The 26925-nt window shown below is 39.5% G+C and overlaps 2 long non-coding RNA genes across 7 annotated transcripts in view; one reads left to right on the top strand and one right to left on the bottom strand.

Moving 5' to 3' along the window:
- The window catches only part of LOC111097706, a 158503-nt gene that overhangs the window by 119432 nt on the left and 12146 nt on the right, over positions 1–26925 (top strand). For 2 of the 5 annotated variants that reach the window (XR_005365769.1, XR_005365768.1), the window contains exon 4: positions 1481–2016. The exons of the other annotated variants lie outside the window; for them this stretch is intronic. This is a non-coding gene — a long non-coding RNA (uncharacterized LOC111097706). Of the gene's footprint in view, positions 1–1480; positions 2017–26925 lie in introns of those variants that run through there. 5 annotated transcript variants of the gene reach the window in all.
- LOC111097705 lies at positions 11436–26285 on the bottom strand. 2 transcript variants are annotated; one of them, XR_005365773.1, is made up of 3 exons: positions 26263–26285; positions 16312–17413; positions 11436–11634 (listed from the first exon to the last, which is right to left on the bottom strand). It is a non-coding gene; the product is annotated as an uncharacterized LOC111097705 (long non-coding RNA). The 2 variants fall into 2 exon arrangements; XR_005365772.1 differs by lacking the exon at positions 26263–26285 and adding an exon at positions 25556–25748.

Raw genomic sequence — 26925 nt, 5'->3', positions numbered from 1 at the left:
AAATATATAGTGTACACTATAAAACGTTGCTGACAGAAATTAAAGAACACCCAAATGAATGGATAGTTGTGCCATATCCATGGGAAAAGATTCAGTATTATTAAGATGTCAATTCTTAAATTGATCTATAGACTCAAAACAATCCAATCAAATTCTCAACAGACTTCTTTTGTAAAAATTAGGTAATGTTGAAATTCGTATAGAAAATGCAAAGAATCTAGATTATCCCAAGAATTTTGAAAAAGAATACAAAAGTTAGAGTACTTAATATTACCCAATTTAAAGACTTACAAAATGTACAGTGATCAAGACAATGTGGGTATTGGTGCAAGAATAGTTATATGGGCCAGTAGAGCCAAAAAATGAGTAGATATAGACCCACATGTCAATGGATTTTTAACAAAGGGGCCAGGATAATTCAATAGGAAAAAGAGTTTTTTTTCAACATACAGTATTAGAACAACTGGATATTCATATTGGAGGGAGGGGAAAGCTCATCACCTTCCTCCCAGCATAAACATATAAACTCAAAATAAAACTCAAAATGTATTGCAAACCTAAATATAAAAACTAAAACCATAGAGCTTTTAGAAGAAAATATTGGAGCATATCTTACTCATTGGGAGAAGATAGTGATTTCATAGACAGAACAACATCTATAAAAGGGAAAAATTATACATTACACTTAATCAAAATCTAAAAATTTTAATCAAAAGTGACCAGTAAGAAAATAAATAGGCAAACTGCAGATTATGATAAAATCTTATCTGAACCTTTATCTGAAAAAAGGACTTATATCCAAAATAAATGAAAAACTGCAATTCAGAAATAAAAATAATTCAATTTTAAAGAGTGGGATTAAAAGATACAAATATACATTTTATAAAAAAGATACACAGAGGTGCCTAGGTGGCATAGTTGGTTAAGCACCTGACTCTTGGTTTCGGCTCAAGTCATGATCTTGTCATGAGATCAAGCCCCACACTGGGCTCTGTGCTCAGTGTGGAGTCAGCCTAAGACTCTCACTCCATCTTCCTCTGCCCCTACTTCCTGCATTCTCTGTCTCTCTCTCTCTCTCAAATAAATAAATAAATCTTTTTTAAAAATCCAAATAGCTAGTAAGCTTATGAAAAGATGTTCAACATATCAGTAATCAGGGAAATATATCACAGTGATAGAGCAGTACACATCCACTAGAAAGGCTAAAATAAAAAAAAAAAAGATTGATAATACCAAATGTTACAAGGATGTGGAGTGTGGCAGACAGACTCTAACATGGCCCTCAGTGATCCCTGGTTCCTGATGTTCATTCCCTTATATAATCCCCTCCCTTTAAATGTGGGTGAGACTTATGTGGGTGAGCAAGGGAACGTGGCAAGAGTGATGTGATATCACTTTTGTGTTTACTTTATAGATTATAGCTTCTATCTTGCTAGCCAATTATCTCTAATGGCTATCTCCCTTGCTATATTTGATGAAGTAAGCTGCTATATGAAGAGGCCGATGGGGCAAAGAACTGAATGTGGCCACTGGCCAACATCCAACAGTTGCTGAAGCCTGACAGCCCACAAGGAAATGATTCCTGCCAACAGCCACATGAATTTGGAAATGGATCCTTACCCAGTTGTTCCTCTGATGAACCACAGCTCTGGCAACACCTTGATTGCAGCCTCACAAGAGACCCTGAAACAAAGGACTCAGCTAAATGATGCCAAAATTCTTGAACTGCATCAACTGTATGATAATAAATATGCGTTGTTTTAACCCTCTACATTTGTAGTGAGTTTTTATGCATCAATAGATAACCAATAGATGGACTGGAATTGTCACACAGTATGGTGGGAGTGTAAAATGGCATAACCATCTTGTAAAATAGTTTGATAAATATGCACTATGCTTACCCCAAGACCCAGCAATTGCACTCTAGGTATTTCCCCATGAAAATAAAACTATGTGTCCAAACAAAGGCTTGTACCTGAATACTCATAGCAGCTTTACACATACTAGCCCACAACTAGAAACGATCCAAATGCCCATCCATAGATGAATGAACAAAATGTGGAATATCCATACAGTGGAATACTACTCAATAGTAAAGGGGGATGAACTAATACATGGAACAACATTGATGAATCTCAAAACATCATGTTGAGAGAAAGAGGCTAGACATAAAAGAATATATTATAAGGCTCACAAGACTGACTTAGAGGGGTGATTACCATATTCTATATCTTGGTTACAATGAGTTGTCAGAATTCATTGAGTTGTTCACTTAAAATTGGCATATTAATTGTATATAAATGATTCCCCTGTGAAATTGATTTTTTAAAAATAGAACTCAAAATGGATTAAAGACTTACACATCAGACCTAAAACTTTAAAACTCCTAGAAGAGGAGCAAAACTTCATGACATTGGCCTTGGCAATAATTTCTTGGATATGACACCAAAAGCACTGGCAAAAAAGGCAAATATAGACAAGTGATATGGCATCAGACTAAAAAGTTTCTGCACAGCAAAATGAATAATTAACAGTGGAAAAAACAACCTACAGAATGGGAGAAAATATGTGAGAACCATGTATCTGAAAAAGGATTAATATCCAGATTAAGGAATTCCTACAACTTGGTAGCAAAACAACCAAATAAACCAATTTTTTAAGTGAACAAAGGATTTAAATGGACATTTCCCTAAAGAAAACGTACAAATGGCAAATAAGTGTATGAAAAGATGCTCGACATCATTAATCTTCAAACACCTGTTAGGATGGCTCTTATTTGTTTAAAAAGTGATCATGAGGATGTGGAGAAACTGGAACCCTTGTGTACTGTTGGTCAGGATGTAGGATGGTGCAGCTACTATTGAAAACAGTATAAAGGTTTCCCAAAAAATTAAAAATTGAAATGCCATATGACCCAGCAATCCCACATCTGAGTGTTTATCCACAAGAATTGAAATCAGGAATCTTGAAGAGATATTTGCACTTGTATTCATTGCAGCCTTACAATAGCCAAGATATGGAAACAACTTGAATGTCCACAGATAGGTGAATGGACAAATAAAATATATTTTATATATATATATATATATATATATATATATATATATACACAATGGAGTATTATTCAACCTTTAAGGAAAAAGAAAAGGAAATCTAATAATCTGCTACAAAATGGATAAACCTTGAGGATATTGTGCTAAGTGAAATAAGCTGTTCACAGAAGGACAAGATACTGCATGATTCCACTTATAGGAGGTATCTAAAGTAGTTAGATTCATAGAAGCAGAAAATAAAATGGTGGTTGCCAGGGGCTTATGTAGGAGGGGGAAATGGAGAGTTGGCCAATAGGTTTAAAGTTTCAGTTATGCAAGATGAATAAATTCTAGAGATCTGCTGTACAACATCGTTCCTATCTTTAACAAAACTGTATTGTAGCCTCAAAGATTTTTAAGAGCATAGAATTTATATTAATTGTTTTTACCATAATTTTTAAAAAATAAGTTTTCAAACAGGCCATTTGCCCACACTATCACCATAGACTGATTAGATGTGCCTTGGCTGTGCAAGCCTGGGACCCTGGATTTCTTTCTCCACAGCACTTTTCACAGGTTTGTGTCATGGATTTTCAGTTGTGAGTCTTCTGGTCTATAACATAAGCTCTCTACACTCAGGGATCTCCTTGGTTGACTTACACAGTGCCTGGCCCAGAGCAGGGATTTGTGGAATAAATAGACAGATTTTTAAAAATTTTGTGGAGTTAATTGAAACTGTATGAAGTTCTACCATTGTGTGGGCTCAGTCTGAACCAAGTTATTATGTGGTCTTCATAAAATTCTCCATTGAAGACTATGCATTCTGCTCTAACTGAGTTGCCCACAGACATGTTTCTGTGCCAAGTTCACTTTGATGGACAAGTGTGACCAAAGTGTGATGCCAGAAGTGGCTTAAACTAAGTTAAGAAAACCATCTCCTCAGTTTACTTCTGTCTGGGCAGGCCACTCATTACACTTGATAAGTCCCAGCCCTGATTAAGAACAGCTGGACTGAGCTTCTTTTCACATTTCAATTTTAGGGAATTGAGGGAGGTTCTCACAGTTTTCCCAGGAAGAATTAGTAATCCCTTCTTCTGTGACCTCCCCCTGCTCCCCACCCTGAGCTTTTTGTTCTTTCTTCTATTCAAACATTCAGACTATTAGAGTGTCATTATTGCTTGTATATCTGACTCTGTAGTCAAGTCTGATCTCTGTAAAGGAAGAGTGAAATCATCTTTTTAGCACTCATTTTTTCATGCATTTCAACATTTCTGAGTGTCTGCTGGTTGGTTTGCATTGAATGGACATATGCCTAGTACAGTTTATTGATTGCATAGTGGACCTTCAATAAACACATGCTCTATTAGTCTCTGTGTCTCTGGTGTTAGTTTTCCCCAGTCCATTGGAAATCAAGGTCGGTAACTTTCAGAACAACAGTGTCTCCTGGCCTGCCCAAGGTGCCCGTACAACTAAATATAATGCAGTGATTTTTTAAAAAAGATTTATTTATCCATTTGAGAGAGAGAGAGTGTGTGAGTGAGGGGCAGGGAGGAGGGAGAGAATCTTCAAGCAGACTCCCTGCTGAGCATGGAGCCTGAGGCAGGGCTCAATCTCAAGACCCATGAGATCATGACCCATGAGAACATGACCTGAGCCAAAACCAAGAGTTGCACACCCAACTGACTGAGCTACCTGGGCGCCCCTGCAGTGATTTTTAAATGATGCAAAGGAAGACCCTGTAGCAGCAACAGCTAGCTGCTTTCTGAAAATCTTCCTCTCCTTCTTGTAATGGAACCCAGATTTTCACTAGGGCACATTACCACCTATCTGAAAGGCTATATTTTCCTCAGACTCCCTTGAAGCTACATTTAGCCATGTGATTAAATTTTGACAAATGAAATGTAAACAAAATTTTTATGCCAATTTCAAGATCTCTTTTTTCCTATTTATGTTAATTATATTTTAAGTCATTTTAATTCCAGTTAGTTAACATACAGTATAATATTAGTTTCAGCTGTACAACATAGTAATTCAACACTTCCATACATCACCTTGTGCTCATCACAAGTGCCCTCCTTAGTCCTCATCACCTATTTCACCCATCGTCCCACCCACCTCCTCTTTGGTAACCATCAGTTTGTTCTTTTTAGTCCAGAGTCTCATTCTTGATTTCTCTCTCTCTCTCTCTTATTTTTTTCTTTGTTGTATGTTTTGTTTCTTAAATTCTACATGTGAGTGAAATCATATATTTGTCTTTCTCTGACATTTCATTTAGCATAACACTCTCTAGCTCCATCCATGTCATTGTAAATGGCAAAGTTTCATTCTTTTTTCTGTCTGAATAATATTCCAGTGTGTGTGTGTGTGTGTGTGTGTGTGTGTGTGTGTGTGTATTCCTTATCCATTCATCAATTAATGGACACCTGGGTAGAAAATTTATTTTAGGAAATAATAGCTGAAAAATTACCTAATCTGGGGAAGAAAACAGATCCAGGAGGCACAAAGAACTCCCATCAAAATCAACGAAAGCAGACCCATACCAAGACATATTATTATTAAACTTGCAAAATATAGTGATAAAGGAAAAATTTCAAGATCTTCTTAAAGGAGAAATTTCAAAAAATTTCAAGAAATCATGAAATTTCAAGATTTCCTTAAAGGGAATGAGCATTCCCTTCTCCACTCTTGCCTAGCTGCTACCTGGAATAAAGATGTGATCATTGAAGTTTTAGCAGCCTTTCTAGACCATGAAGATAGACATCAAACTTTGAAAATAATTGACTGATGATCTGGAGGTAGCCTGGTTTCTGAGGACTTAGTGAAACTCTCATGCCAACCTTGGACATGCCATGTCCAGCCTTTTTTTCATATTAGATGACAATAAACTTCTGTAATTGTTGTAGCCATTATTATTTGATATTTCTAAAAGGACAGCACCCAGCCAGGAATGATGCCTATATTACACCTTTAGACCTTTTCTCTTTGACTTAAGAATCATGTTTTTAATAAATGCACTACAGAGGCTTGTGATCAAGTCTGGAAGGTTCCCTGCAACCTGAAGTATGTGTAAATGAGGGAAAAAAATTCTCAGATGGCAGAAGAAAGAGACATACATTATGACAGGCTGACATCTATTCTTTTTCTAACAACATGGTATTTCATTTATTTTCTTTTTTTACTTTCTTTTTTATTTTTATTTTAAATTCAATTAACCAACATATAGTTATATATTTAATATATTATAATATATATTGTATGTATATAACATTAGTTTCAGATATAGAGTTCAGTAATTCATCAGTTGCATATAACACTCAGTGCTTATCACATCATGTGCCCTCTTTAATGCCTGTCACCCAGTTACCCCCTCCCCCCCAATCCACCTCCCCTCCAGCAACCCTCAGTTTCTTTCCAAATAGTTAAGAGTCTTTCATGGTTTATCTCCCTCTCTGACTTCTTCTCATTCAGTTTTCCCTTCCCTTCCCCTATGATCCTCTGCACTGTTTCTTATTATCTTATATGAGTGAAATCATGTAATTGTCTTTCTCTGATTGACTTATTTCACTCAGCATAATATCCTCAGTTCCATCTGCATCGATATAAATGGTAAGATCTCATCCTTTCTGATGGCTGAATAATAGTCCATTAATATATATATATATATATATATATATATATATATATATATATGGTATATATATGTGTGTGTGTATTTATATTTATACACACCACATCTTCTTTATCCATTCATACATCATTGGACATCTCAGCTCCTTCCACAGTTTGGCTATTGTGGACATTGCTGCTATGAACATTGGGGTGCAGGTACCCCTTCAGAGCACTACATTTATATCTTTGGAGTAAATACCCAGTAGTGCAATAGCTGGGTCATAGGGTAGTTCTATTATCTAGCTTCTTGAGGAACCTCCACACTATTTTCCAGAGTACCTATACCAGCTTGCATTCCCACCACCAGTGTAAGAAGGTTCCCCTTTCTGCACATCTTCACCTACATTAGTTGTTTCCAGACTTGTTAATTTTAGCCATTCTGACCAGTGTGAGGTGGTATCTCATTGTGGTTTTGGTTTGTATTTCCCTGATGCTGAGTGATGTTGAACATTTTTTTATGTATCTATTGGCCACCTGTGACATCTAACTATTGCTGTAAATGTCATCCTGTTATGCTTAGGGCACAATCCTCCTTCACCAGAACCACAAAGCTCTACATGATCAGCTCCCTGCCTTTCTCCAGTATCCTCTTATTGTTCACATGACTCCTGCCACATTAGTTCCCTTGCACATGTTCCCTCTCTCTCTCTCTCTCTCACACACACACACACACACACACACACACACACACGCATAATGCTTCAAACCCAATCCCACCTCAGGACCTTTGCACTGGGTATCCCAAAGCCTGGAGTGCTCTTAGAGCCATCAGATCTTCACATGACTGGCTCCTCCTTGTCATTCAGACTTCAGCTTTACATGTCACCTTCTTAGAAAGGGCTTCCTTGATGTGTAAAATAGCCCTACATGATATTTTCTAATTTATGTACTTATTTATTGTTTACCCATCACACTAACTGAACAGAATTTTGACAAGTCACTTTATTTACAGTATTCACCATTGTATCCAAGAACCTCGAACAATGCACATGCCTATTTGTTGACCACTTGTTGACTGAGCAATACTGAACATGAAGGGCCTTCTCCCTGGAGCAGCTGCTGCTCTGCTTTTGCTCATCCCTACTTGGCTTTCTGTTTTAACACATCCTTTTCTACATCTCAAAAAAAGTACTTTGTGCCAAATGGAGCAATTTCTTTTAGGCCTAATTTGCATAAACCAATCATTCTGTAAAACCTGTATCTAGACACTAGCTTATATAGTACTTTGAACTGTCATAAATTATTTAAACGGCAATAATAATCCATTTATAAGATTCTTTCTTGAGACTAGTTTTTAAAGAGTGGGGGATAGATAGAATATGAGAGCCTTGGTTATCTAAGGGGAAGTAGCACCACCAAGGGGAGAAAATACACAGAAAGAGGAGACTGAGGTACGTAAAGTTTCACTTAGAACCTACGGCTTCACATAGTCTATTAGCTGAGGTAAAGTTTCAGGAGTATAGGACAGAGATCCCAAATATAGTGGCCTAAATAAATCTGATTTGATTGATAATTCTGCTTTGCCAAGGCATGGGCGACCCAGCCTCCTTCTACATTGTTGTTCTGCTATCCCTAGCACATTGCCCTCACTGCTAGGGTCCATGATGACTCATCACCAATTCAGCCCCTGGGAAGATGAAGAGGGTAGGCCAGAGGGCACTCCCTGCAAAATGCTCACACTACCTCCACTGACATCCCATTGGCCAGAACCTGGTCACGTGGCCATCCCCTGTTGCAAAGGAGGCTGGGAAGCTAATCTCTTTTTTTGAACAGCTGTAAGCCAGACACAAATCAGGGGTTCTACTAAAATAGAGGGAGGAAAGGAATACTGAGGGATTACTGGCAGCTCAGCCCCACACAGTATGTCTTGGTTGGAAGGATTTTTATGAACAGCCCACATAAGCAGGCTTATAAAAATGGCACATAAAATAAACCCATTCACATTTTTCTACCAGTCCATGCTTTCCTGGGAAATCCAAGTGTGGCAAAATAAAGAAAAGCTAACTGCTTTTCCACTCCCCCAGCTCCTTACTGTTCACATTGGCCAAGTAATGGAGCAGCACATTGTCAGGCTTTCCCCAGGTATTTCTGGATATAGATGACCAGGTATGGCAATTTGAATGTCCATTCATCCACAAATCCTAAAGTTATAGGTGAATGGAGAAGCATGAATTAATGATCTAATGTTTTATTTTCAATACAGTATGAAAGTTTAAAATTAATATAAATATTAATCACATGTGTGTTTTAAATGGTTAAATAAGATAGACATCTTCCCCGTTTTCATCTGATCCCGGAGCAGCAGCACCACATGGCTGGTTGGCCCCTTCCTCGTTCTAGGCTGGAATGTTAAGTTTCTTTCAGATACATCCATATATTTTCTTCTTCTCTGTTTTTAGAGCACAGTAAGGATAAAAGCTGCTTCAGGGGTGCCTCAGGTCTGTGTGGCTCCAGCCTGGGAGCAAAAAGGCAGCTAAGTGAGGATGTGAAGGTCGAGGGGGAGCCCAGGAACAAACACTGCCATCATGTTAAATGATCCTTCTTCCTTCCTTGGGTTGTCAGCTGGAACAGCCTTGGTGCCTGTAAGCAACCACACTGGATCCAGTCATGCCTCACACATTTTTAATAAATGCTGAAAATCTCTCCCAGAGCTTAATTCAGGTCAAAATGTGTTTGCTTCCATCTACCATAAGGGGACCAGACTGGGGCTCAGTTTCCTGGCCAAAAATGTATTTTTCTTTGAGTTGTTACTTGACTCCCTTAATCTGCAAGACACATTCCACCTTTGTAGAACTCAGGATAAAGAAGGGGATCACTTGAGGCTCCTGAAAACTGAAAACTGAAAAGCCTTTGCTGGGACTCACTAGACCCAACAAGCAGATGGTTAAGCAGCTGTCAAAATCAGCGTCAACTGGAACGCAATGATCTCTTTTTTCTTTTCATCCTCACATTCGTTAGGCAGCTATTCTGTGCCAGGCATTATGCCAAGCACTGCTGAGACCACAGAGCACTGACAGACCCAATCTTGCCCTCAAGAAGCTTAATAATAGGTTTTCAAAGTCAAACACTACCCACCTCCACTCCCATTCAATTCAAATTTGACTGAATTGAGACTAACCCCTTTGTTCTTGGTTATAACCCAGCCCCACAGGTCTGTGAAACTGGCTGCTCTGTTCCTTGACCCCCAAAATGGTTGTCCTCCAAATAGCCCAGAACTGAGAAGTTTCCCAAGATGCAAGGCTTTTAGCCCTCAAAGCAGAACGACCAGGCAAACCAGCTGTGTTGGTCACCCTAGTTCAAAATGAAACTTCACTTATAAGGAAGGAAAGTAGAACTATAGAAACTCAAAGCAGCTTCTTACCTGGCCTACCATACAATTCACACAAATATGACTTTCCTCCCACCATAGCTGTGTTCACACACAGACATAATAGAATGCAATTTTGTAAGCTGTAGTCCAGATAAAGTAGGCTTCTGGTGATGGCTCTAGACTGACCACTTTCCCACTACTGGTCTAGCACACAGTATGTCCTGGTGGCCTGACCCACATGCCCCTACCCCCAGTTCCCCTCAATGTTACTTCTGTCCACCCTCCACACCCACATTTTAGTCCCAGGGCTGTGAGATCATTCCAGACCTCCAGAGAGTTGTTTAAATGGTGTCCTCTGCCTGTCCTGCCAGCTTTTTTTCAGACATTTCATTTCTGTTCCTGCCTTTCCCACCTCATCTGCTTCCATCACTATATCCACTGCCCCTGGGAGACACTAGGGGGCAGTGGTTAAGAGCACAGGGTGTAGGAGTTAGATTCTTGGAGTTTTCTATATTGCTTCTTTCCAGTGGGCAGTTGGGCAAATTAGGTTCTTCAGGCCTCAATTTCCTCATCTGGAAAATGAGAATAATGACATCTATCTAACAGGTGAGAACGATCCATCTACATAGAGAGTGACACAGGTAATCAATCCCTTAACTGGTGTCAACACTCTAGTATATCCATCCATTCGTTTACAAGCCTTTATCCTTTTGTTCTTATATCCTTAGTGCCTGGCACTGAGATGTTTGTTGAATGAATGAAGTGTGCTAAAAAGATGAGGGTTTGAGTTCTTCTAGAATTGGCTATTGAGAACATTCTCTTGGTAACTTAGGGAATCTGTAGAAGTGAACAGGTTGTGCCCTTTTCAGCTCAGAGGGGTGAGTGACAAGGACATTCTCATGCTCTCTACATCTAAAAATGAAAAGCAGTTTGGAGCATGCATAACAAAGCTCTTCAAAATAGTCACTTCAGCAGTTGTACTTCTAGGAATTTACCCCAAGGAAATTATCAGAGATTTATACAAACATTTACACAAGTTTTAATCACAGGTTGTTAATAACAGTGTTGCTAATCAGAGTGAGAATTACAAATAGCCTAACTACCCATAGTGGTTGGTAGTTAAGTAAATACGCCCATGAAGAGGAGCTATATAGTAGAGTGATTGAGAACCCAGGTCCTGAAGCCAGACTGCTTGGGCTCCCTTCTGGTCCTGCTACTTACCAGCTTTGCTATCCTGAGTATGTAATTAACATTTCTGTGCCATACATCCTCATCTGTAAAGTGGGGCTAAAATGCGGAATATAGGTCTGGTATGTATTAGGTCTTTTTTTATTAAGATTTTATTTATTTATTCATGACACAGCTCTCTGTGTGAGAGAGGGAGAGGTAGAGACACAGGCAGAGGGAGAAGCAGGCTCCATGCAGGGAGCCCGACATGGGCCTCCATCCCGGGTCTCCAGGATCATGCCCTGGGCTGAAGGCAGCTCTAAACCACTGAGCCACCCAGGCTGTCCTGTATTAGGTCTTTGATTCAGGTTAACTCCATGATTATTTTTCTACTATGGAAATTCATATTTTAGAAGCTTCATGACGTAAGAAAATTTTCACAAATACACAATTTTTCTAAAACAGAATACAAAAGAAAATATTAAGCATAACCCAAATTTAAATTCTAGACTGTAGCTTTTAGAACCAGGATAATATATATGGTAACCAACAACAGTTATCTCTGGGCTACAGAGTTATAAGTAACTTTTTCTTTTCTTTTACTGCTTTTCTGTGTTTTCTGCTTTCTGCAATAAATAGTTTCTGGCCACATTCATACTAAAATTATGAGGTGGGTAGCATAGTGACCCTCAGGAAACCTTGAGCTAGGGAAGAGTACCTAAGTCCTAGTTCATGCTCCATCAGCCAAACCAAGCACCAGAGTATTACTGCAAATGCTCAGAAAATGTAACTCACTAGGAACACACCCTTTACAAGTAGGCCAATATCCATGCTAAATCTAAAGAGATGACTGCCTAGTAAAATGTAAGATGTAAATAGGAACCAGAGTCACCTAACATAAAAGACAAAATGTCCAGAATATGATAGAATTATCACCCATCATATCAAGAACCAGTAAAATCTCAACTTGAGAAAGAAAAGACAATGATCTGGTGCCAACCTCAAGATGAATCAGATGTTGGAATTATCTGACAAAAATGTTAAAGCAGCCTTCATAAAAATGCTTCAACAACCAATTACAAACTTTCTGGAAACAAATGGAAAAAACTTAAAAGCTCCAGGGAGAAAAAGCTGTTAAAAAATAACCAATGGAGATTATGCTACAGGAAAATACAGTAACAGATATAAAAAACTTTCTAGGTGGCCTCAAGAAGAGAGTGGAGGGGATGGCAGATTAAATCAGTGAACTTGAGGACCAATCAATAGAATTCATTAAGCTGAACAACAGAGACAACACTGAAGAAAACATACATGAAAGAGCCTAAGGGAGATGTAGAGTAGTAACAAAATATCCAACATTTGTATCACTGGACCCCCAGAAGGAAAAAAGAAATTGAATGGGAGAAAGAATGTTCAAAGGAGTAATAGCTAAAAACTTCCCAAATTTGTTGAAAGACATTAACTGACAGATTCAAGAAGCTGAGACATCTCAAAGTAGGATAAATCTAAAGAAATCCATGCCAAGACACATGACAATTTAATTGCTGAAAAGTAAAGAGAAATTAAAACATCTTGAAAGCAGCTAGAGAGAAATGACAGATTACTTACTGGAGAGCACCAGTTTGAATTTTGTATCGAACTGTGGAGGCCAGAAGGGAATGTCACAACATTTTCCAAGTGCTGAAAGGGAAAAGCTATCAGTCATGAATTTCATATCTGGTAAAACTATCCTTCAGTAAGTTTAGTAAGAAAGAGGAAATAAAGACGTTCTCAAAGGAAAACGAAGAGTATCTGTCATTAGCACTCCTACACTTTAAGATTGAATAAAGGAAGTTCTGCAAACAAAATGATAAAAGGAATCCTAGCACATTAAGATGGGGGAAAGAATGATGGAAATCACATAAATATGGGTATATGCTGGGGATCCCTGGCTGGCGCAGTGGTTTATCGCCTGCCTTTGGCCCAGGGCACGATCCTGGAGACCCGGGATCGAATCCCACGTCAGGCTCCCGGTGCATGGAGCCTGCTTCCCCCTCTGTCTGTCTCTGCCTCTCTCTCTCTCTCTCTCTCTCTCTCTCTCTCTCTGTGTGACTATCATAAAAAAAATATGGGTATATGCTATATGCAATAAGCTATCCTCCTTATGAGTTTATAAATCATATCTGATGATTGAAACAAAAATAACATTTGATGCTCAAGACAATGATATTTAAAAGTGCAGAAGGTAAAAAAAAAAAAAAAAAGTGCAGAAGGTGGGGCAGCCCTGGTGGTTCAGTGGTTTAGCTCCACCTTTGGCCCAGGGCATGATCCTGGAGACCCGGGATCGAGTCCCACTTCGGGTTCCCTGCGTGGAGCCTGCTTCTCCCTCTGCCTGTGTCTCTGTCTCTCTCTCTCTCTCTTTCTGTGTGTGTGTGTGTCTCTCAGAATAAATAATAAAATCTTAAAAAAAACTGCAAAAGGTAAAAGGAGTCTAAAAGGGAGTAAGATTTCCTCATTTCACCTGAAGTGGGTAAATGTTAGTACAATAACCACAGAGACCACTATGAAAACAATACAAAGAGATACACTAAAAAATGCAATAAACCCAAATCAACATAGAATCTGTAAAAAAACATTCAAGTGATCAAACATAGAATCCATTAAAAATCCTAGTGATGACAGGAAAGAAAGAAAAAACAGAGGAACAAGAACCAGAGAAAATAAATAGAAAACAAATAATAAAATGGCAGAGTTAAGTGCTAACATGTCAATGATTAGCTAAAATGTAAATAATCTAAATGTACTGATCAAGACAGATTGGCAAAGTGGACAAAAAGTCATGACTCAATTATGTACAGCTGATAAGAAATTCACTTTAAATTCAGCATAGGAGGAAACAAAGTTGAGAGTATGGAAGGAACTTGCTTTGAGTCACACAGCCAGTTGGTGGCAGAGTAGGGAGTAGGATCTGGGTCTCTTTGCCTCAACCCCCTACCCCAGCTCAAAGCCCCTGATCAGTTCACCCTTTTGTCTGTTTTGTTTTGTTTTGTTTTGTTTTGTTTTTGAGAGAGAGAGAGAGTGCATAAGCAGGAGCAGGGAACAGGCAGAAGGTGAGGGAGAGAGAGAATCTTAAGCAGACTCCACAACCATGTGGAGCTTGACTCAGGTCTCTTTCTCATGACCCTGAGATCATGACTGAGACAAAATCAAGAATCTGACACTTAACTGACTGAGCACTCAGGTGCCTCCACCTTGTCAATTCTTGAGGCACACTTCCCTGGAATATATAGCATGGGTGGGGCATGGGAGGTGGTCCTTTACCTTTAATGAGAATTGAAGTAGAGGAATGTCATGCATGAGTAACCTGACTGTAGCTCTCTGGGATCATCCTGGAGGTATCATATTGGTGTTGGATTCATACCCTCCTTTAGCCCCTAAGTCTGCCTCTATAATCCCTAGATCACTTTAAGGGTGATGCTCCTAAGGTGATAGTCTCCAAATCGAAGCAGATGGCCATCTTTCTGACTGCTAAAATTGCACCTCATTGTGTGATGTTGACAAGGTGTCACCACCACCTCTCATACAGGTTGCAGGGAAGATGTGGAATTCCAATTTCCTGGTCTTGCCCTCCCTGTATGGTTACAGGGAGAGTCTTGCCAAGGAGAAGAACTGGAGATGAAAGAGCTATTTTTAGGAGAAAGTTGTAGGCAGCCAGCAAGTATGAGGTTTACAGAAGCTTCCAGGTGAATAATCACATGCCTAAAAGTGTAGGCAGTGGACCTAGTAGGTGGCAGCTTCTTAAGATACTGCAGGCTAAGAAAGTGGAAAAGAACTTTCTGGAGTTTCTTGGAAACTTAGCAGCTTCCAGGTGATCTCCTAAGAAGCTCTGGCTCCAAAGCTGCAGTCTGAGACCTTTGAGAGTAGTTTTTCTGTCCTCTTCTAACTCTTCCACTGATTGTAAAAGCCCCAATTCTGTGCTAAAACTCTTCATTTTTGCATCTGTGACTTCTGCTTTTCTGAACTATGGACTACTGGTTCCATTCACTAAGTGTTTCTTTATTTCTTCCTTTTTGACTCAAGGAAGTATTCCATAGCCATGCAATATGTGTTGTTCATTCAAATGTAAGGAAAAGTGATATGGACCCTCTAAGAAGAAGCTTTAAGAAGCACTGCACCATTCACCATGTTCCTTTCCCTGTGCATGCCCTGATGGAGTCTGTGTCATCCACACCTCCACCACTGACAATCATTGGATATGCAGCACAAGTCAGAAGTAAATGTGATATATCACTGAGGTGTGACCACAACATAACCTTACCTCTCCTTATTGATATAGAAACAATAAAAATAGAGATAAGCTTAGACCATAGTGCAGACATTTCACTTCACTGTATGGCTATTTGAATATGGCATATCATTTCAAACTACAGCTTGAATGAAAAAATTAAAAGGGAGTCTACATCTGGTAAAAACAACAGCAACCGAAACAAAAACACAGTTTCTCAACTGTCTACATTTGAAAGATTGGAAGTTTCAGATTTGTGAACCTTTTTCCTCCATTCATTCAAAAAGTATTTCTTATGTGACACTTGTAAGTCAAGTAGAAGGGTAGATGCAAGGAATAGAAAGATGAATAAGATATAGCTCCTATTCTTAAAGGCCTTGTTATCCAGCTCTGCAGATGATGTACAATCAAGTCAAAGACAATTTGATTAACATGGAAGGAAAAATACTCATTCATTTCTCTGACATCTGTTATACACTAGCTCTATGTGAGCCATTTTATGTACTTTATCTCATTTAATCCTCACCATAGCCCCATTAGTTGGGGTTATGATCTCAGTATTAGACTTGAGGAAATCAAGGCTGAGAGAGGGTAAGCAACTCATCTAAAATTACCCAGTTAGTAAGTGTTAAATTCAAGCACAGATGCCTAAGCTCTTTTCAACACTCATGGCATGGTAAGTGTTAGAACAGAGACATGGCCGTGGTACCAAAGAAGCCAAGAATGGATATATTGCTATTCTCCTGTATTTTGGGGAATGTCAGATCAGAACGCTCTTCCCTCAAACTAGCTACAAATAGTCTTGGTACAAGAGAAAACCTTTTCTCCTTAGGATTCCCAGAGGTTCCCAACCCTTCAAGGATGAGTACCTGGGATACTAGTTCCTCCCCCAGGGCCATGTGTGTCTAGCAGGAAGGAAGGATGTAGAGAGTGGTCCATACTCCTGAGCAAGTACAAAGAACATCTTGTCTGCATTATGCTTACTAATGCTCCAAGGCAGTCAGGGCAGGGTTATCCTCATTTGCAGCCAAGGAGAGTTTGCATAAGTTCAGTTAAATGACTTGCCCCTGCACCTCTGCCCCCAGGCTTAAACCAGAAACTGCTAAAAATAAAGTTTCCATCGTGGTATATACAAAGTACAGAGGGTCCTTTGCTGGGCTTCTGTGTTTTCTTGGATCCTTCAGGCATTATCTGTTGGTATTTAGCTAAAGAATCAGAAATGGGCATCATTTTCACCAGAGAGAGGGCCACAAGACTCATGGCTTCCCATTTTCAAGTCCTTGGGATAAATTAGTGAGTTGTAATGCCCACGTGTTGCATGGTCCAGATGAACGATGGCAGCCTCCAAAACTCTTTTAAGGCCAAAAGGAGGGGGAAGCTTGTGCTGTGGAAAAACCTACTTATGCCTATATTGTAAGCAACTTTCAGGGTCCTTTGCAATGAAAATAGTCTTTCAGATATTTGGGATATGATTGTTGCAGCATGATTCCAATGTCAGTAGATTTGCTTAGCAATGCTATCATATTTGCTTTTCTTTTCTGTTTGTCAAGAAGCTGAAGAGGAGGAGAGTTCTCCTCTACTGACCTAGGGATTTCTCCAGAGATAGTTTGGCAGCCCCTTTTATTAAAGGTTGTTAACTGATTTTAAAACAAAACGAAACAAATAAAAAATAAAACCTAGGTTGTTAACATTTGGTAATCCCCAGTCTCCAATCCCAAGAGTAGCCTCCATTTATTTTTCTTGTTCTGGTCTTATGATTTTTCTATTTTTACTATGCCCTGTGAAAATAAAACACACTGGAGCTTTAACAAGACATCAGTTTCCAGTATATAGTAATGGTGTGAAGTTTTACTTCATGGTTCTTTGTATTTTCTCTTGGTTTTCCTAATATCTCTTACAGCACCATATGGGCTGCATTTATCACCTTTTCTATCTGTTGTCTCTGATATTTTAATTCATAATCAGCAAGCTCTGCAAAAAGAAAAAAAATGTCAATTTATAAAAGTTGTTTTATCCAAGTCTATTTTAATTTAGTTAAGTATCATCCTTTCCAGTTTTCTCAGATATTCTCATCTAGGAATTATAAGAAAGGGCTAAATGGAGTATAATTTTATATTTGTGAGTACATACCATGTGCTAGGCACTATAGCAATAAAGATGCTTTCAATTGCAATAATAGAAAACTCAACTCTAAATGGCATAAACAATAAAGAATGCTTACTATCTCCAATCATAGAAGTCCTAAAGTAGGATACTTGAAGTTAGCCAATTTAAGGATTCAATGACATCAAAGCTATCCTCCCTCTTTCCCATCCTCCCCACCCCCCTTGCAGTCATAATATAATGGGCTTGTTCTCAAGAGGGCAACACCCAATAGAAAAAGAGATTGACTCTTCCTTTGAAGCTGTTCTTATGAACAAGGAAGCCTCTCCAACAATATCCCAAGCAGATATTCCCTAATATCACATCAGCCACAATTCACTTCCAAGCCTACACCCATCACCAGCAAGAGTGGGACTAGCCACTTAGCCTGGGGTGGTCCTGGCCTCCTAAAGTCAAAAGATTAGCAGCTGAATCAGGAGAAAGAGAAATATATGTGAAGGAACAATCTGGAAGGACTGCTATACAACCTATTTCACTTTGTCCCCACAATAATCCTATGAGCTAGCTATCATCATCCCCAGTATACAGATGGGAAACTGAAGCCTAGGAATTTCAAATTCTTTGCCTGATTATCCATACATAGAATATAATGGACCCAGTGAGCAAGAATTTTCCTCCCAGTGAATTCAAACTCAGTTGGAACCATTTCACATTCCAATTTAGGGTGACAATGATTCTCTGTTTTGGATAAGACAAATTTAGGTTCTACAGGTAGAAAGCTTACAGTGCAAAACCCAAAACCTACAGAACTTTTGGGTTGAGAGGATTTTTCATATCCCATCTACAGGGTTCAAATAAGTGGTTTTGACCATCCACCCTGTGTGAACCACCACCTTGAAAGCTGCTAGATACGCCAAGATGAATAAGATGTTGCCTCCACCAGCAGGACTCACGGCCTAATAGGAAGGAGAAAAGTATACAAATAACAATGCCATATGATAGAATTATGGTGAGTGCCAAGAGAGAAGTACCCAAAGCATTAAGGGAGTGTTCAAAAAAATTGAAAAAGGAAAGAAGGAAGAAATATCAACCATAAAAGATTGTCATGAAAAAGGTTGGGTTCTAGCAAGGTGCCTTATAGAAAGTGTTCCAACAAGGGTAGGTGGAAGAGAAGTGGATCACAGGATGGCGCCCTGTGCTGGATCAGTAAACTGCAGGCCATGTGGACAAAACATCAGGAAGTTATATTTGATTGGAAGATAGGAAACAAGTTACTTTTTAAAGCAAGCTTGATCTTGAATCAAAGAGGTTTTTTGTTTGTTTACAGTGTTTTAAAAAATGATAGTTTTTGATCAGGTGTGGCATGATCAAAATTGCATTTTATAAAGACTAATTTGGCAATAGTGTACATAGGATGTTTTGTGTATCTGTAGGGATGCTTGGTGTGCAAGCAATAGAAAACCAAACTCAATATGACCTTTCAACAAGGAAATTTGTTATCTCATTTAAAAGATGCCTAGAAAGTTTGGCTGTTCCAGGATTGGTTATTTTAGCAGCTTTCCAGCCAGCTGCTCTCCCATTCTCAGGATACCAACACTGTACCCAGGCAGGGTAGCTCTCCTTGAGAAAGGGGCTGCACCCATTCACAATCATATATAATAACATCCAGAGGAAGAAGAGACAATCCCTTCTTGCTGTTCCTCTCAGGAAAGAAGGAACCACTCTCTGAAGTCTTTCTCTTTCATCTCCTGATATGGAAAATGGGACCACCATGACTGGTTTTACCCAATTATTAAATACTGCTGGGACATAAGGAAAGATATCTCCCCAACACAATTAGGAATTTGTAAATACGGATGAAGGGAGGAATGGATGCTAGGGAGACAATAAATAGGGCCTAAAACATGTTCCATAGGGAGGAATCTGAAGCAAAAGACCAGCTGGAAGGCTATGGCCCCATTCTAACTAGAAATAATAACTGCTTAAACTGAAAGTCCTTTTGTTCTTGTATGACATATGATCCCTGGATTTATCATATTCTCTGCTAGATCATCTTCAGAGATAGAGACCTCTCAACCTCCCAAGGCTATCACATTCCATTATTTAACAACCATTGGTGTTGAGCCAAAACTCCTGGCTCTTTTTCACAGGAATGGTTTCCAAGTCAAGAATTCCCCTTATTGTATTTATGCAACTGAGGTTTTTTTTTTTTTTTATCTTAAATGATCTTTACTTCTGTCTTCATAAAATGTAGTATCATTGGTTTCAGTACAACATTCCAGCCTGATCTTTCAACAACTACTCCATTGTGTATAGGAATTGCAGTAGGCACTAGGGATAGACAGATAACTAAGGAGCTCACAGCCTAGTGGGGAAGTGGGTATAGGACAAGTAATTACACACCTACTATGACAACGCAATGATATGAAGCAGGGTTACACAAACTGGAGACTCTAGGCCTCCTACCTCAGAATCCTATGGGCATTTGTTAAAATCACATATTCTTGCCTTTCCCAGTGTACTAGGCGTGGAATCTAGACAGGCAGTATTTAAAACAGCATTCTGATTGATTCTTATGCATGTTATGCTGGATACCTACTAAGAGATTGCTTGAACAAAGAGACACAAAGGGAGGATGTGAATGTCTGGGACTCTTTGAATAGTGAGTCTGTCCTCCAATCATGACTCATCTTTCCTGGCTTATGAAATTTGCAAAAAGAGTAAACAAACTTTCACACCATGTCTCAAGTCCCCAAGGAGAGCGTTGACTAGGACAGACCTGCAGTGAGCCCCTCAGGATGTCACAGAGCCATAAATCAACGCTCTAGTAGAGTGGTCCAAGCGGCAGCAAATGCACCTAACTGTATGATTATTCAGACTGCAGTTTACCATGTTATTGTGAAAGGAGCCACAGGAAAGAGTGTTAGCTATCTGAAGCCAAGACTGATGTCCCATCACTTTTTGTGCCTCAGACACTCTGCTTTTGATTCTATGAAAAAGAACCTTCTTTTGGATTTTCCCTGACCCTCCTTGACACTTCTTGGTTAAGTAGAGACTCTGACTAATACCAGAAAACTAATTTCTTTGGCCTTCACATTGGATATTGGGCTGGGGAGATGAAAATCCAGTATTTGGGCTAATAAAAAATCTACTGTTTGAACTAAAGAGAAACAATATTGCTACTATCCTGGTCCATCTGGCATCTGTCACCCGTACAGCCACGTCACCTCCTAACATCTGTCCACCCTCACCCCTATCATCAATTATCTGTCAGTGGTCAGAAATGGCTCAGTGTGAAGGCCCCCAATAACTTTCCATTGCAAGCATAAAAAAAGTCAGACCTATGAGATACCTTCAGGGTTCATCTGGCCTCTATTCATTCTCTCACCTCATTTCCAACCACTCTCCCCCTCAGTCACTAAGCTCTAGCCACACTGACCTCTCTACACTTTCATCTCAGGGCCTTTGCACTCTCTACTGCCCTACTCAGAACACACTCCCCCAGATCTTGGCATGGCTGGCTGCCTCCTTCTCATTGCTCATGGCTCAGTTCTCACCTCCTTGGCCTTCCCAGATCCCCTAGCTCTGACAGCACCTGGCATATAGGAAGCCTGCAGTATGCATGCTGAATAAATGAGTGTAAGAATTACTATATAAGCACAGGTATGTTTGGAGACATATGGTAATCCTTTCTAGAGTTTTTTAAAAAGATGACTTGCTGTTGATATATGAGTAGAGGAGCCATATACTTTCCTCTTCATACTAGTTATTCAAGAGTGAAAGGAAGATATCTTTATGCCAGGCCACAGCAATAAACCAGGACTGTCCCAAGCAAATGGAGATATATGGCCACCCTAAATTATAGATAATTATGAGTACAAACAGTGCCTTTCTTCCCTACTAGATGATAAACCACATGAGGGCCAGGGGTAAGCACAGTGTGTGGCACATGAAAAGTACACAAGAAATATGTTGAATGAATTGAATGAACAAATTAATGTATGAATGAATAGAGTATTATGCAATCTTAAAAGGAAGGAAATTCTGACACATGCTACAACTTGGATGAACATTGCAGATATTACATTAAGTGAAATACATCGAATACAAAAGGACAAATACTGTATGATTCCACTTACATGAGGAACCTAGAGTAGTCAAAACCATAGAGACAGAGAGTAGAAGAGCGGGGTTGGGGTAGGGTGGGGGGTAATTATTGTTTAATAGTTACAGAGCTTCATGTTAGAAGACAGAACAAGTTGTGGAAATGAATAGCCCTGATGGTTGTACAACAACGTGTGTGCATTTGCCACCACTGAATTGTATGCTCAAAAACAGGTTAAAGTGGTAAATTTCACATTAGGTACATTTTACTACAATTAAAAAAAAAAGAGGGAAAATGTACTTCGTGTTGGCTGCCTTCCCTAGTTCACTCCCTCCCCACAGAAAGTTTACACTTAAACCCTAGTCTCAGTGCCTGCTTTCCAGGGAAGCCAACCTATGACAAGGCTCATAAACTACAGAGCTTGGATGTGAATCCTAAACTTTAAACCCAAGTCTTCAGTCACCAAACTCCATGCTCTCCCCTGTACAGCATCAATAAAATAAGCTTTATCAACTACAAGTCAGCATTTGAAGATTTTTTTCCCTTGGCAGCCCTTATTGTTTGCAGCCCCCTTGACAAATTGTAAAATGTATCTCTTTGTGTAGTAGAAAATAAAGAAAAACATACACGTTTTATTACTAGAACCTAGTTTGCAACCACAGAGTTCCATGTGACCCTTTGTCTGTAGCTGGCTACTCTTCCTGAAATATGCTAGGAAGAAAAGGATGTTTATTTATTTATTTTATTGGAGTTCAATTCACCAACATATAGCATAACACCCAGTGCTCATCCCGTCAGGTGCCCCCCTCAGTGCCCGTCACCCAGTCACCCCCATCCCTTGCCCACCTCCCCTTCTACTACCCCTTGTTCGTTTCCCAGAGTTAGGAGTCTCTCATGTTCTGTCTCCCTTTCTGATATTTCCCACTCATTTTTTCTCCTTTCCCCCTTATTCCCTTTCACTTTTTTTTATATTCCCCAAATGAATGAGACCATATAATGTTTGTCCTTCTCCGATTGACTTATTTCACTCAGCATAATACCCTCCAGTTGCATCCACGTCAAAGCAAATGGTGGGTATTTGTCGTTTCTAATGGCTGAGTAATATTCCATTGTATACATAAACCACATCTTCTTTATCCATTCATCAAGAAAAGGATGTTTAAAAAGGTTCAGAGAGAAGAATTTTATCCAAGCTATATGTGGATTTTGAACTTTGTTTCTTAAATTTATTTCAGAAGCATTTAAATTCTAAGCATTGCAAAACTATCTCCAGGCTTCCTTGAGAGAAACATAATATCTGTTACTTTCTCCCCAGAGATGAGGCAGTCCCTTGGCCATTTCTACCTTTATACCTTCTGATATAAACCAAAAAAGCCTGGAGAAAAAATATCACTCATTCAGTCTCATGGGTTCTGACTGAGAACAGCAATGTGCAAGCACACCTTCTTTATTATCCTTGGAATCCTCTACAGATCACCTATTTTGAGATTTTAAATCTGTGGTCTTCAAATCACGAGTACCAACTCATGAGTAAATCATCATATCATTTTTTTTAGTGAAATGGAAGAAAATAGAATGGGAAGCATCAGGGTATACAGTGCTGTAACATGATGAAACTTGCCTCATTTACGTATGCATTGTAATTGGACCGTTATAAAATCTATTTCTTATTGTAGGTTTTGAGAGGGAAAGGAATTGAAAGTCACTGTTAAAAAGTAAAAAAGTAAAAGTAAAAGTAAAAAAATCTTTCTACATCATTTACTCTGAGTATCAAGTATTTTCACGTATCTCTGGATCCCCTCACTTTCTCTTCAGCTTGTTGGCCCTACATTGCCATCATTTCTTTCCAAAAAGAGTGTAACTGTGCTCCAGCTGCCCTTCCCAGCCTTCCTAGATTGTGTCCACTTCCAAAACAATGAGTCATTGACTCAAAAAGCAGCCTATTATTTCAGCCATGCATATAAACAAACACCACTACCAACACCCAGCTCACTGGTTCAGTGTTTTCATCTTTCAGGCATTTGTTTGGCAAGATGTTGATATAGCCACCAATCCCTGCCACCAAATAAATGAACTGAGAGGTCAAATTACATATGCCATCAACCATAATATATTAAATGAACCATCATATAGAGATGAGTCTCCTCACCTCTCAGAAAAAGTTCATTTCCATATAAGTGTGGAATAAAACACAAGCACTTAGGGAGCCATAACCCAGAGAATTGGGACAAATTTTGAGGTCAGCCTCTTGCAATGCCATTTCTTTGAAAGATGAGCTTTTGAGAATCATTCTTTCTACAAGGGGTCACGTGGCACTTAGCAACCCCCTTGGCCATCCTCTCCCATCTAACCCCTCAGCCCCTGCAAACCCCACTTCTTCTCTAGGTTAAAATAACCACTCGTACTGAGTGGTGTCTGCTCCCTACAAAGTAAAGTGAACATGAAGTTGCTCAGTGTCATTTCAGCAATTTGGGCCTGACTTCAGCCTAGCCTGTGTGTCAACACTGACTGAATCAACCAGCTAACAGGTGCATCTGTTTTAACTCCAGGCATTGTGGTCACAGTCATCAGTGCAGTATAATTCCAAAGAGAATTAGGGTGGCGATTGAGGGATGGGATGCTGTTCCATCATTCTTAAGACTACTATAGCACTCTTTGTAATGTTATCATTATTGGACATGTCACATTCCCTCTACTATCTTTGAACTCCTTGAAGTTTACTTTACTCCTTTTACTTTAGCAACTGGTACATTTAGCAGGTGAGCATTCTGCTTGGCAGTGAATATCCTATCATTCCCTTGATCCTGAGAAGATTGAGGCCCTCTACTATAGATTCTTGCAGCTTCCTTCCTTTCTACCTCAAAAGACATCCATATCTCTACCACTGTCACCTTGTCACCTTGACAACCACCTGCATTTAATGGCTTTAAGTGCCCATCTTTCCTTCCCTTGACTGCATTCTCAAAAATCAGACATATCCTACAAACTATTTCCAGTAGTCTCTGCGCAATGCTCTTCTGACTGAACCTCCTGATGTTATTTTAACATCACTGTACACTCCTCCCACTTAAAACTCCAGCTTCTTGTCTCTGAAGCACTTGGCTTTCTGGATTCTCTTCCTCCCTCTAGAAATGTTTCTTTTCCCTTCCCTGGCTCTTTCTCTGCCTTTGCCTAGGATATTGCCATTTCTCACATTCTCTTCTAGACACTGTTTACCCCCCATACTCATTTCATAATTTCATTCATTCCCATAGTCTAGAACAAAGGTCAAGAGACTATATCCCGAGGCACCTGGGAGGCTTAGTGATTGAGCATCTGCCTTTGGCTCAGGGCATGATCCCAGGATCCTGGAATTGAGTCCAACATCAGGCTCCCCACAGGGAGGCTGCTTTTCCCTCTGCCTATGTCTCTGCCTCTCCCTGTGTGTCTCTCATGAATAAATAAATAAAATCTTTAAAAAAAGAGAGAGAGAGAGAGAGAGAAAGACTACATCACTCTGGCCAAATTTTACCCTCTCTTAAATTCCCTCAACTCCTACTCCAACTCCAGTTTTTAAAATAAAGTCTTATTGGAACATAGCCACATCTTACCCATTTACATGTTGTCTAAGCTATTTCTGCATTACAATGGCAGAGCTGCTACAGTGACCCTATGGTCTACAAGCCTAAAATATTTACTCTCTGGCCCTTTAAAGTAAAACCTTGCCAGCCCTAGACGCTGAACCATGTCCAAATCCACTTTGTTCACTGGTCTTTACTCATGCTCTCCAGACTCCTATTTCAATTGCCTGCTGAACCCTTCCATGGTATTCCCACTAACATCTCTAATCCAAGTCCCACACTCTTCCTCATCAAACCCATTTCTGCACTAATTTGTTCCAATTGGTGGCCTCATCCAGGACTTACCTGTGGTGAAACTGAACCTTTGTAGCCGATTTATGGCCTTGGGGCTACGGAGCTATGAAGACCTCCCAAGTTAAGTTTCAATAGTATCGATCATGGGCATTGAATTGGTTTTACATTTAAAAATCAGTATGACACTCAGCATAATACACTCCAGTTCTATCCAAGTTGAAGCAAATGCTGGGTATTCGTCATTTCTAATGGCTGAGTAATATTCCATTGTATACATAGACCACGTCTTCTTTATCCATTCATCTTTCAATGGAGATAAGTCAATCAGAGAAGAACAATCATTATATGGACTCATTCATTCGGGGAATATAAAAAGTAGTGAAAGGGATTAAAGGGGAAAGGAGAAAAAATGAGTGGGAAATATCAGAGAGGGTGACGGAACTTGAGAGACTCCTAACTCTGGGAAACGAACAAGGGGTAGTGGAAGGGGGAGGTGGGCGGGGGGATGGAGTGACTGGGTGACGGGCACTGAGGGGGGGCACTTGATGGGATGAGCACTAGGTGTTATACTGTATGTTGGCAAATCGAACTCCAATAAAAAAATATACAAAAAAAAAAGAAAAAAAAGAAAAATCAGTATGACATTAGCAAAACAACCCCCCCAAGCAACAACAACAACAAAAACAACAAAAAACACTTGAATTCAGTTCCCTTTTCCTTTCAAATCTGGCTCTCAATTATAGTGCTGGCATACTCACTTTAATGTGGTGTCTCATCTCCATGACAATAGAGGAGGCAAAATTCCATAAACATGACACTCTGTTCTCTCCATTGACCCAAACGCAATCAGTCATTCTGCCAACATTTAAGTGCTACTTTCCTAACTTCTGTTTAAGTAGCTGTAAGACTGAATTAGATATTAGTGAAGAAAATATAAAGACCAATATGTAAACAGTATCACAGTCAATTTTGTTGTATATTTCACTTTTTCTATCCCCCAGCCCCCCACAAGAATACCCTTCTCAATTTATAACTGCTGAAGTTATTGGAACAGAATAGAAATGTTTGGCCTATTAAATTCTGCAAACATACCAAGTGAACCTACCAAGATCTCCTTGGCAGTGTTCGGAGTCCTCTGTAAAAACTCTTTGAACTTTGCTGGCTCTTTAGCAAAAAGGATGTAGAAGACTTTGTAAGCATTAGCAAAGACAAAGAGAAACAGTTGCTTGCTGTTTGATTTGTCCTTTCATCTGTCAGATTCCTGGGCATCTGCTATTTGTCAGACATGTGTGCTGGGTGCTGGGGATGCCAAACGAATGACACCATGGAGCCTCCCCACACCTTTAAAAGTGTGTTAGAGGGCTCAATGAGTCTGCTCACTTTGTCAAATGTATGGGGCCACAGAGCAAGTGATTCATAAT

This window comes from Canis lupus, chromosome 10 (genome assembly GCF_011100685.1).
Source record: "Canis lupus familiaris isolate Mischka breed German Shepherd chromosome 10, alternate assembly UU_Cfam_GSD_1.0, whole genome shotgun sequence".
Classification (NCBI taxonomy): Eukaryota; Metazoa; Chordata; class Mammalia; order Carnivora; family Canidae; genus Canis; species Canis lupus.
Note: the sequence above shows the minus strand (reverse complement) of the source record. Positions and strands in the feature narration are given on the sequence as shown.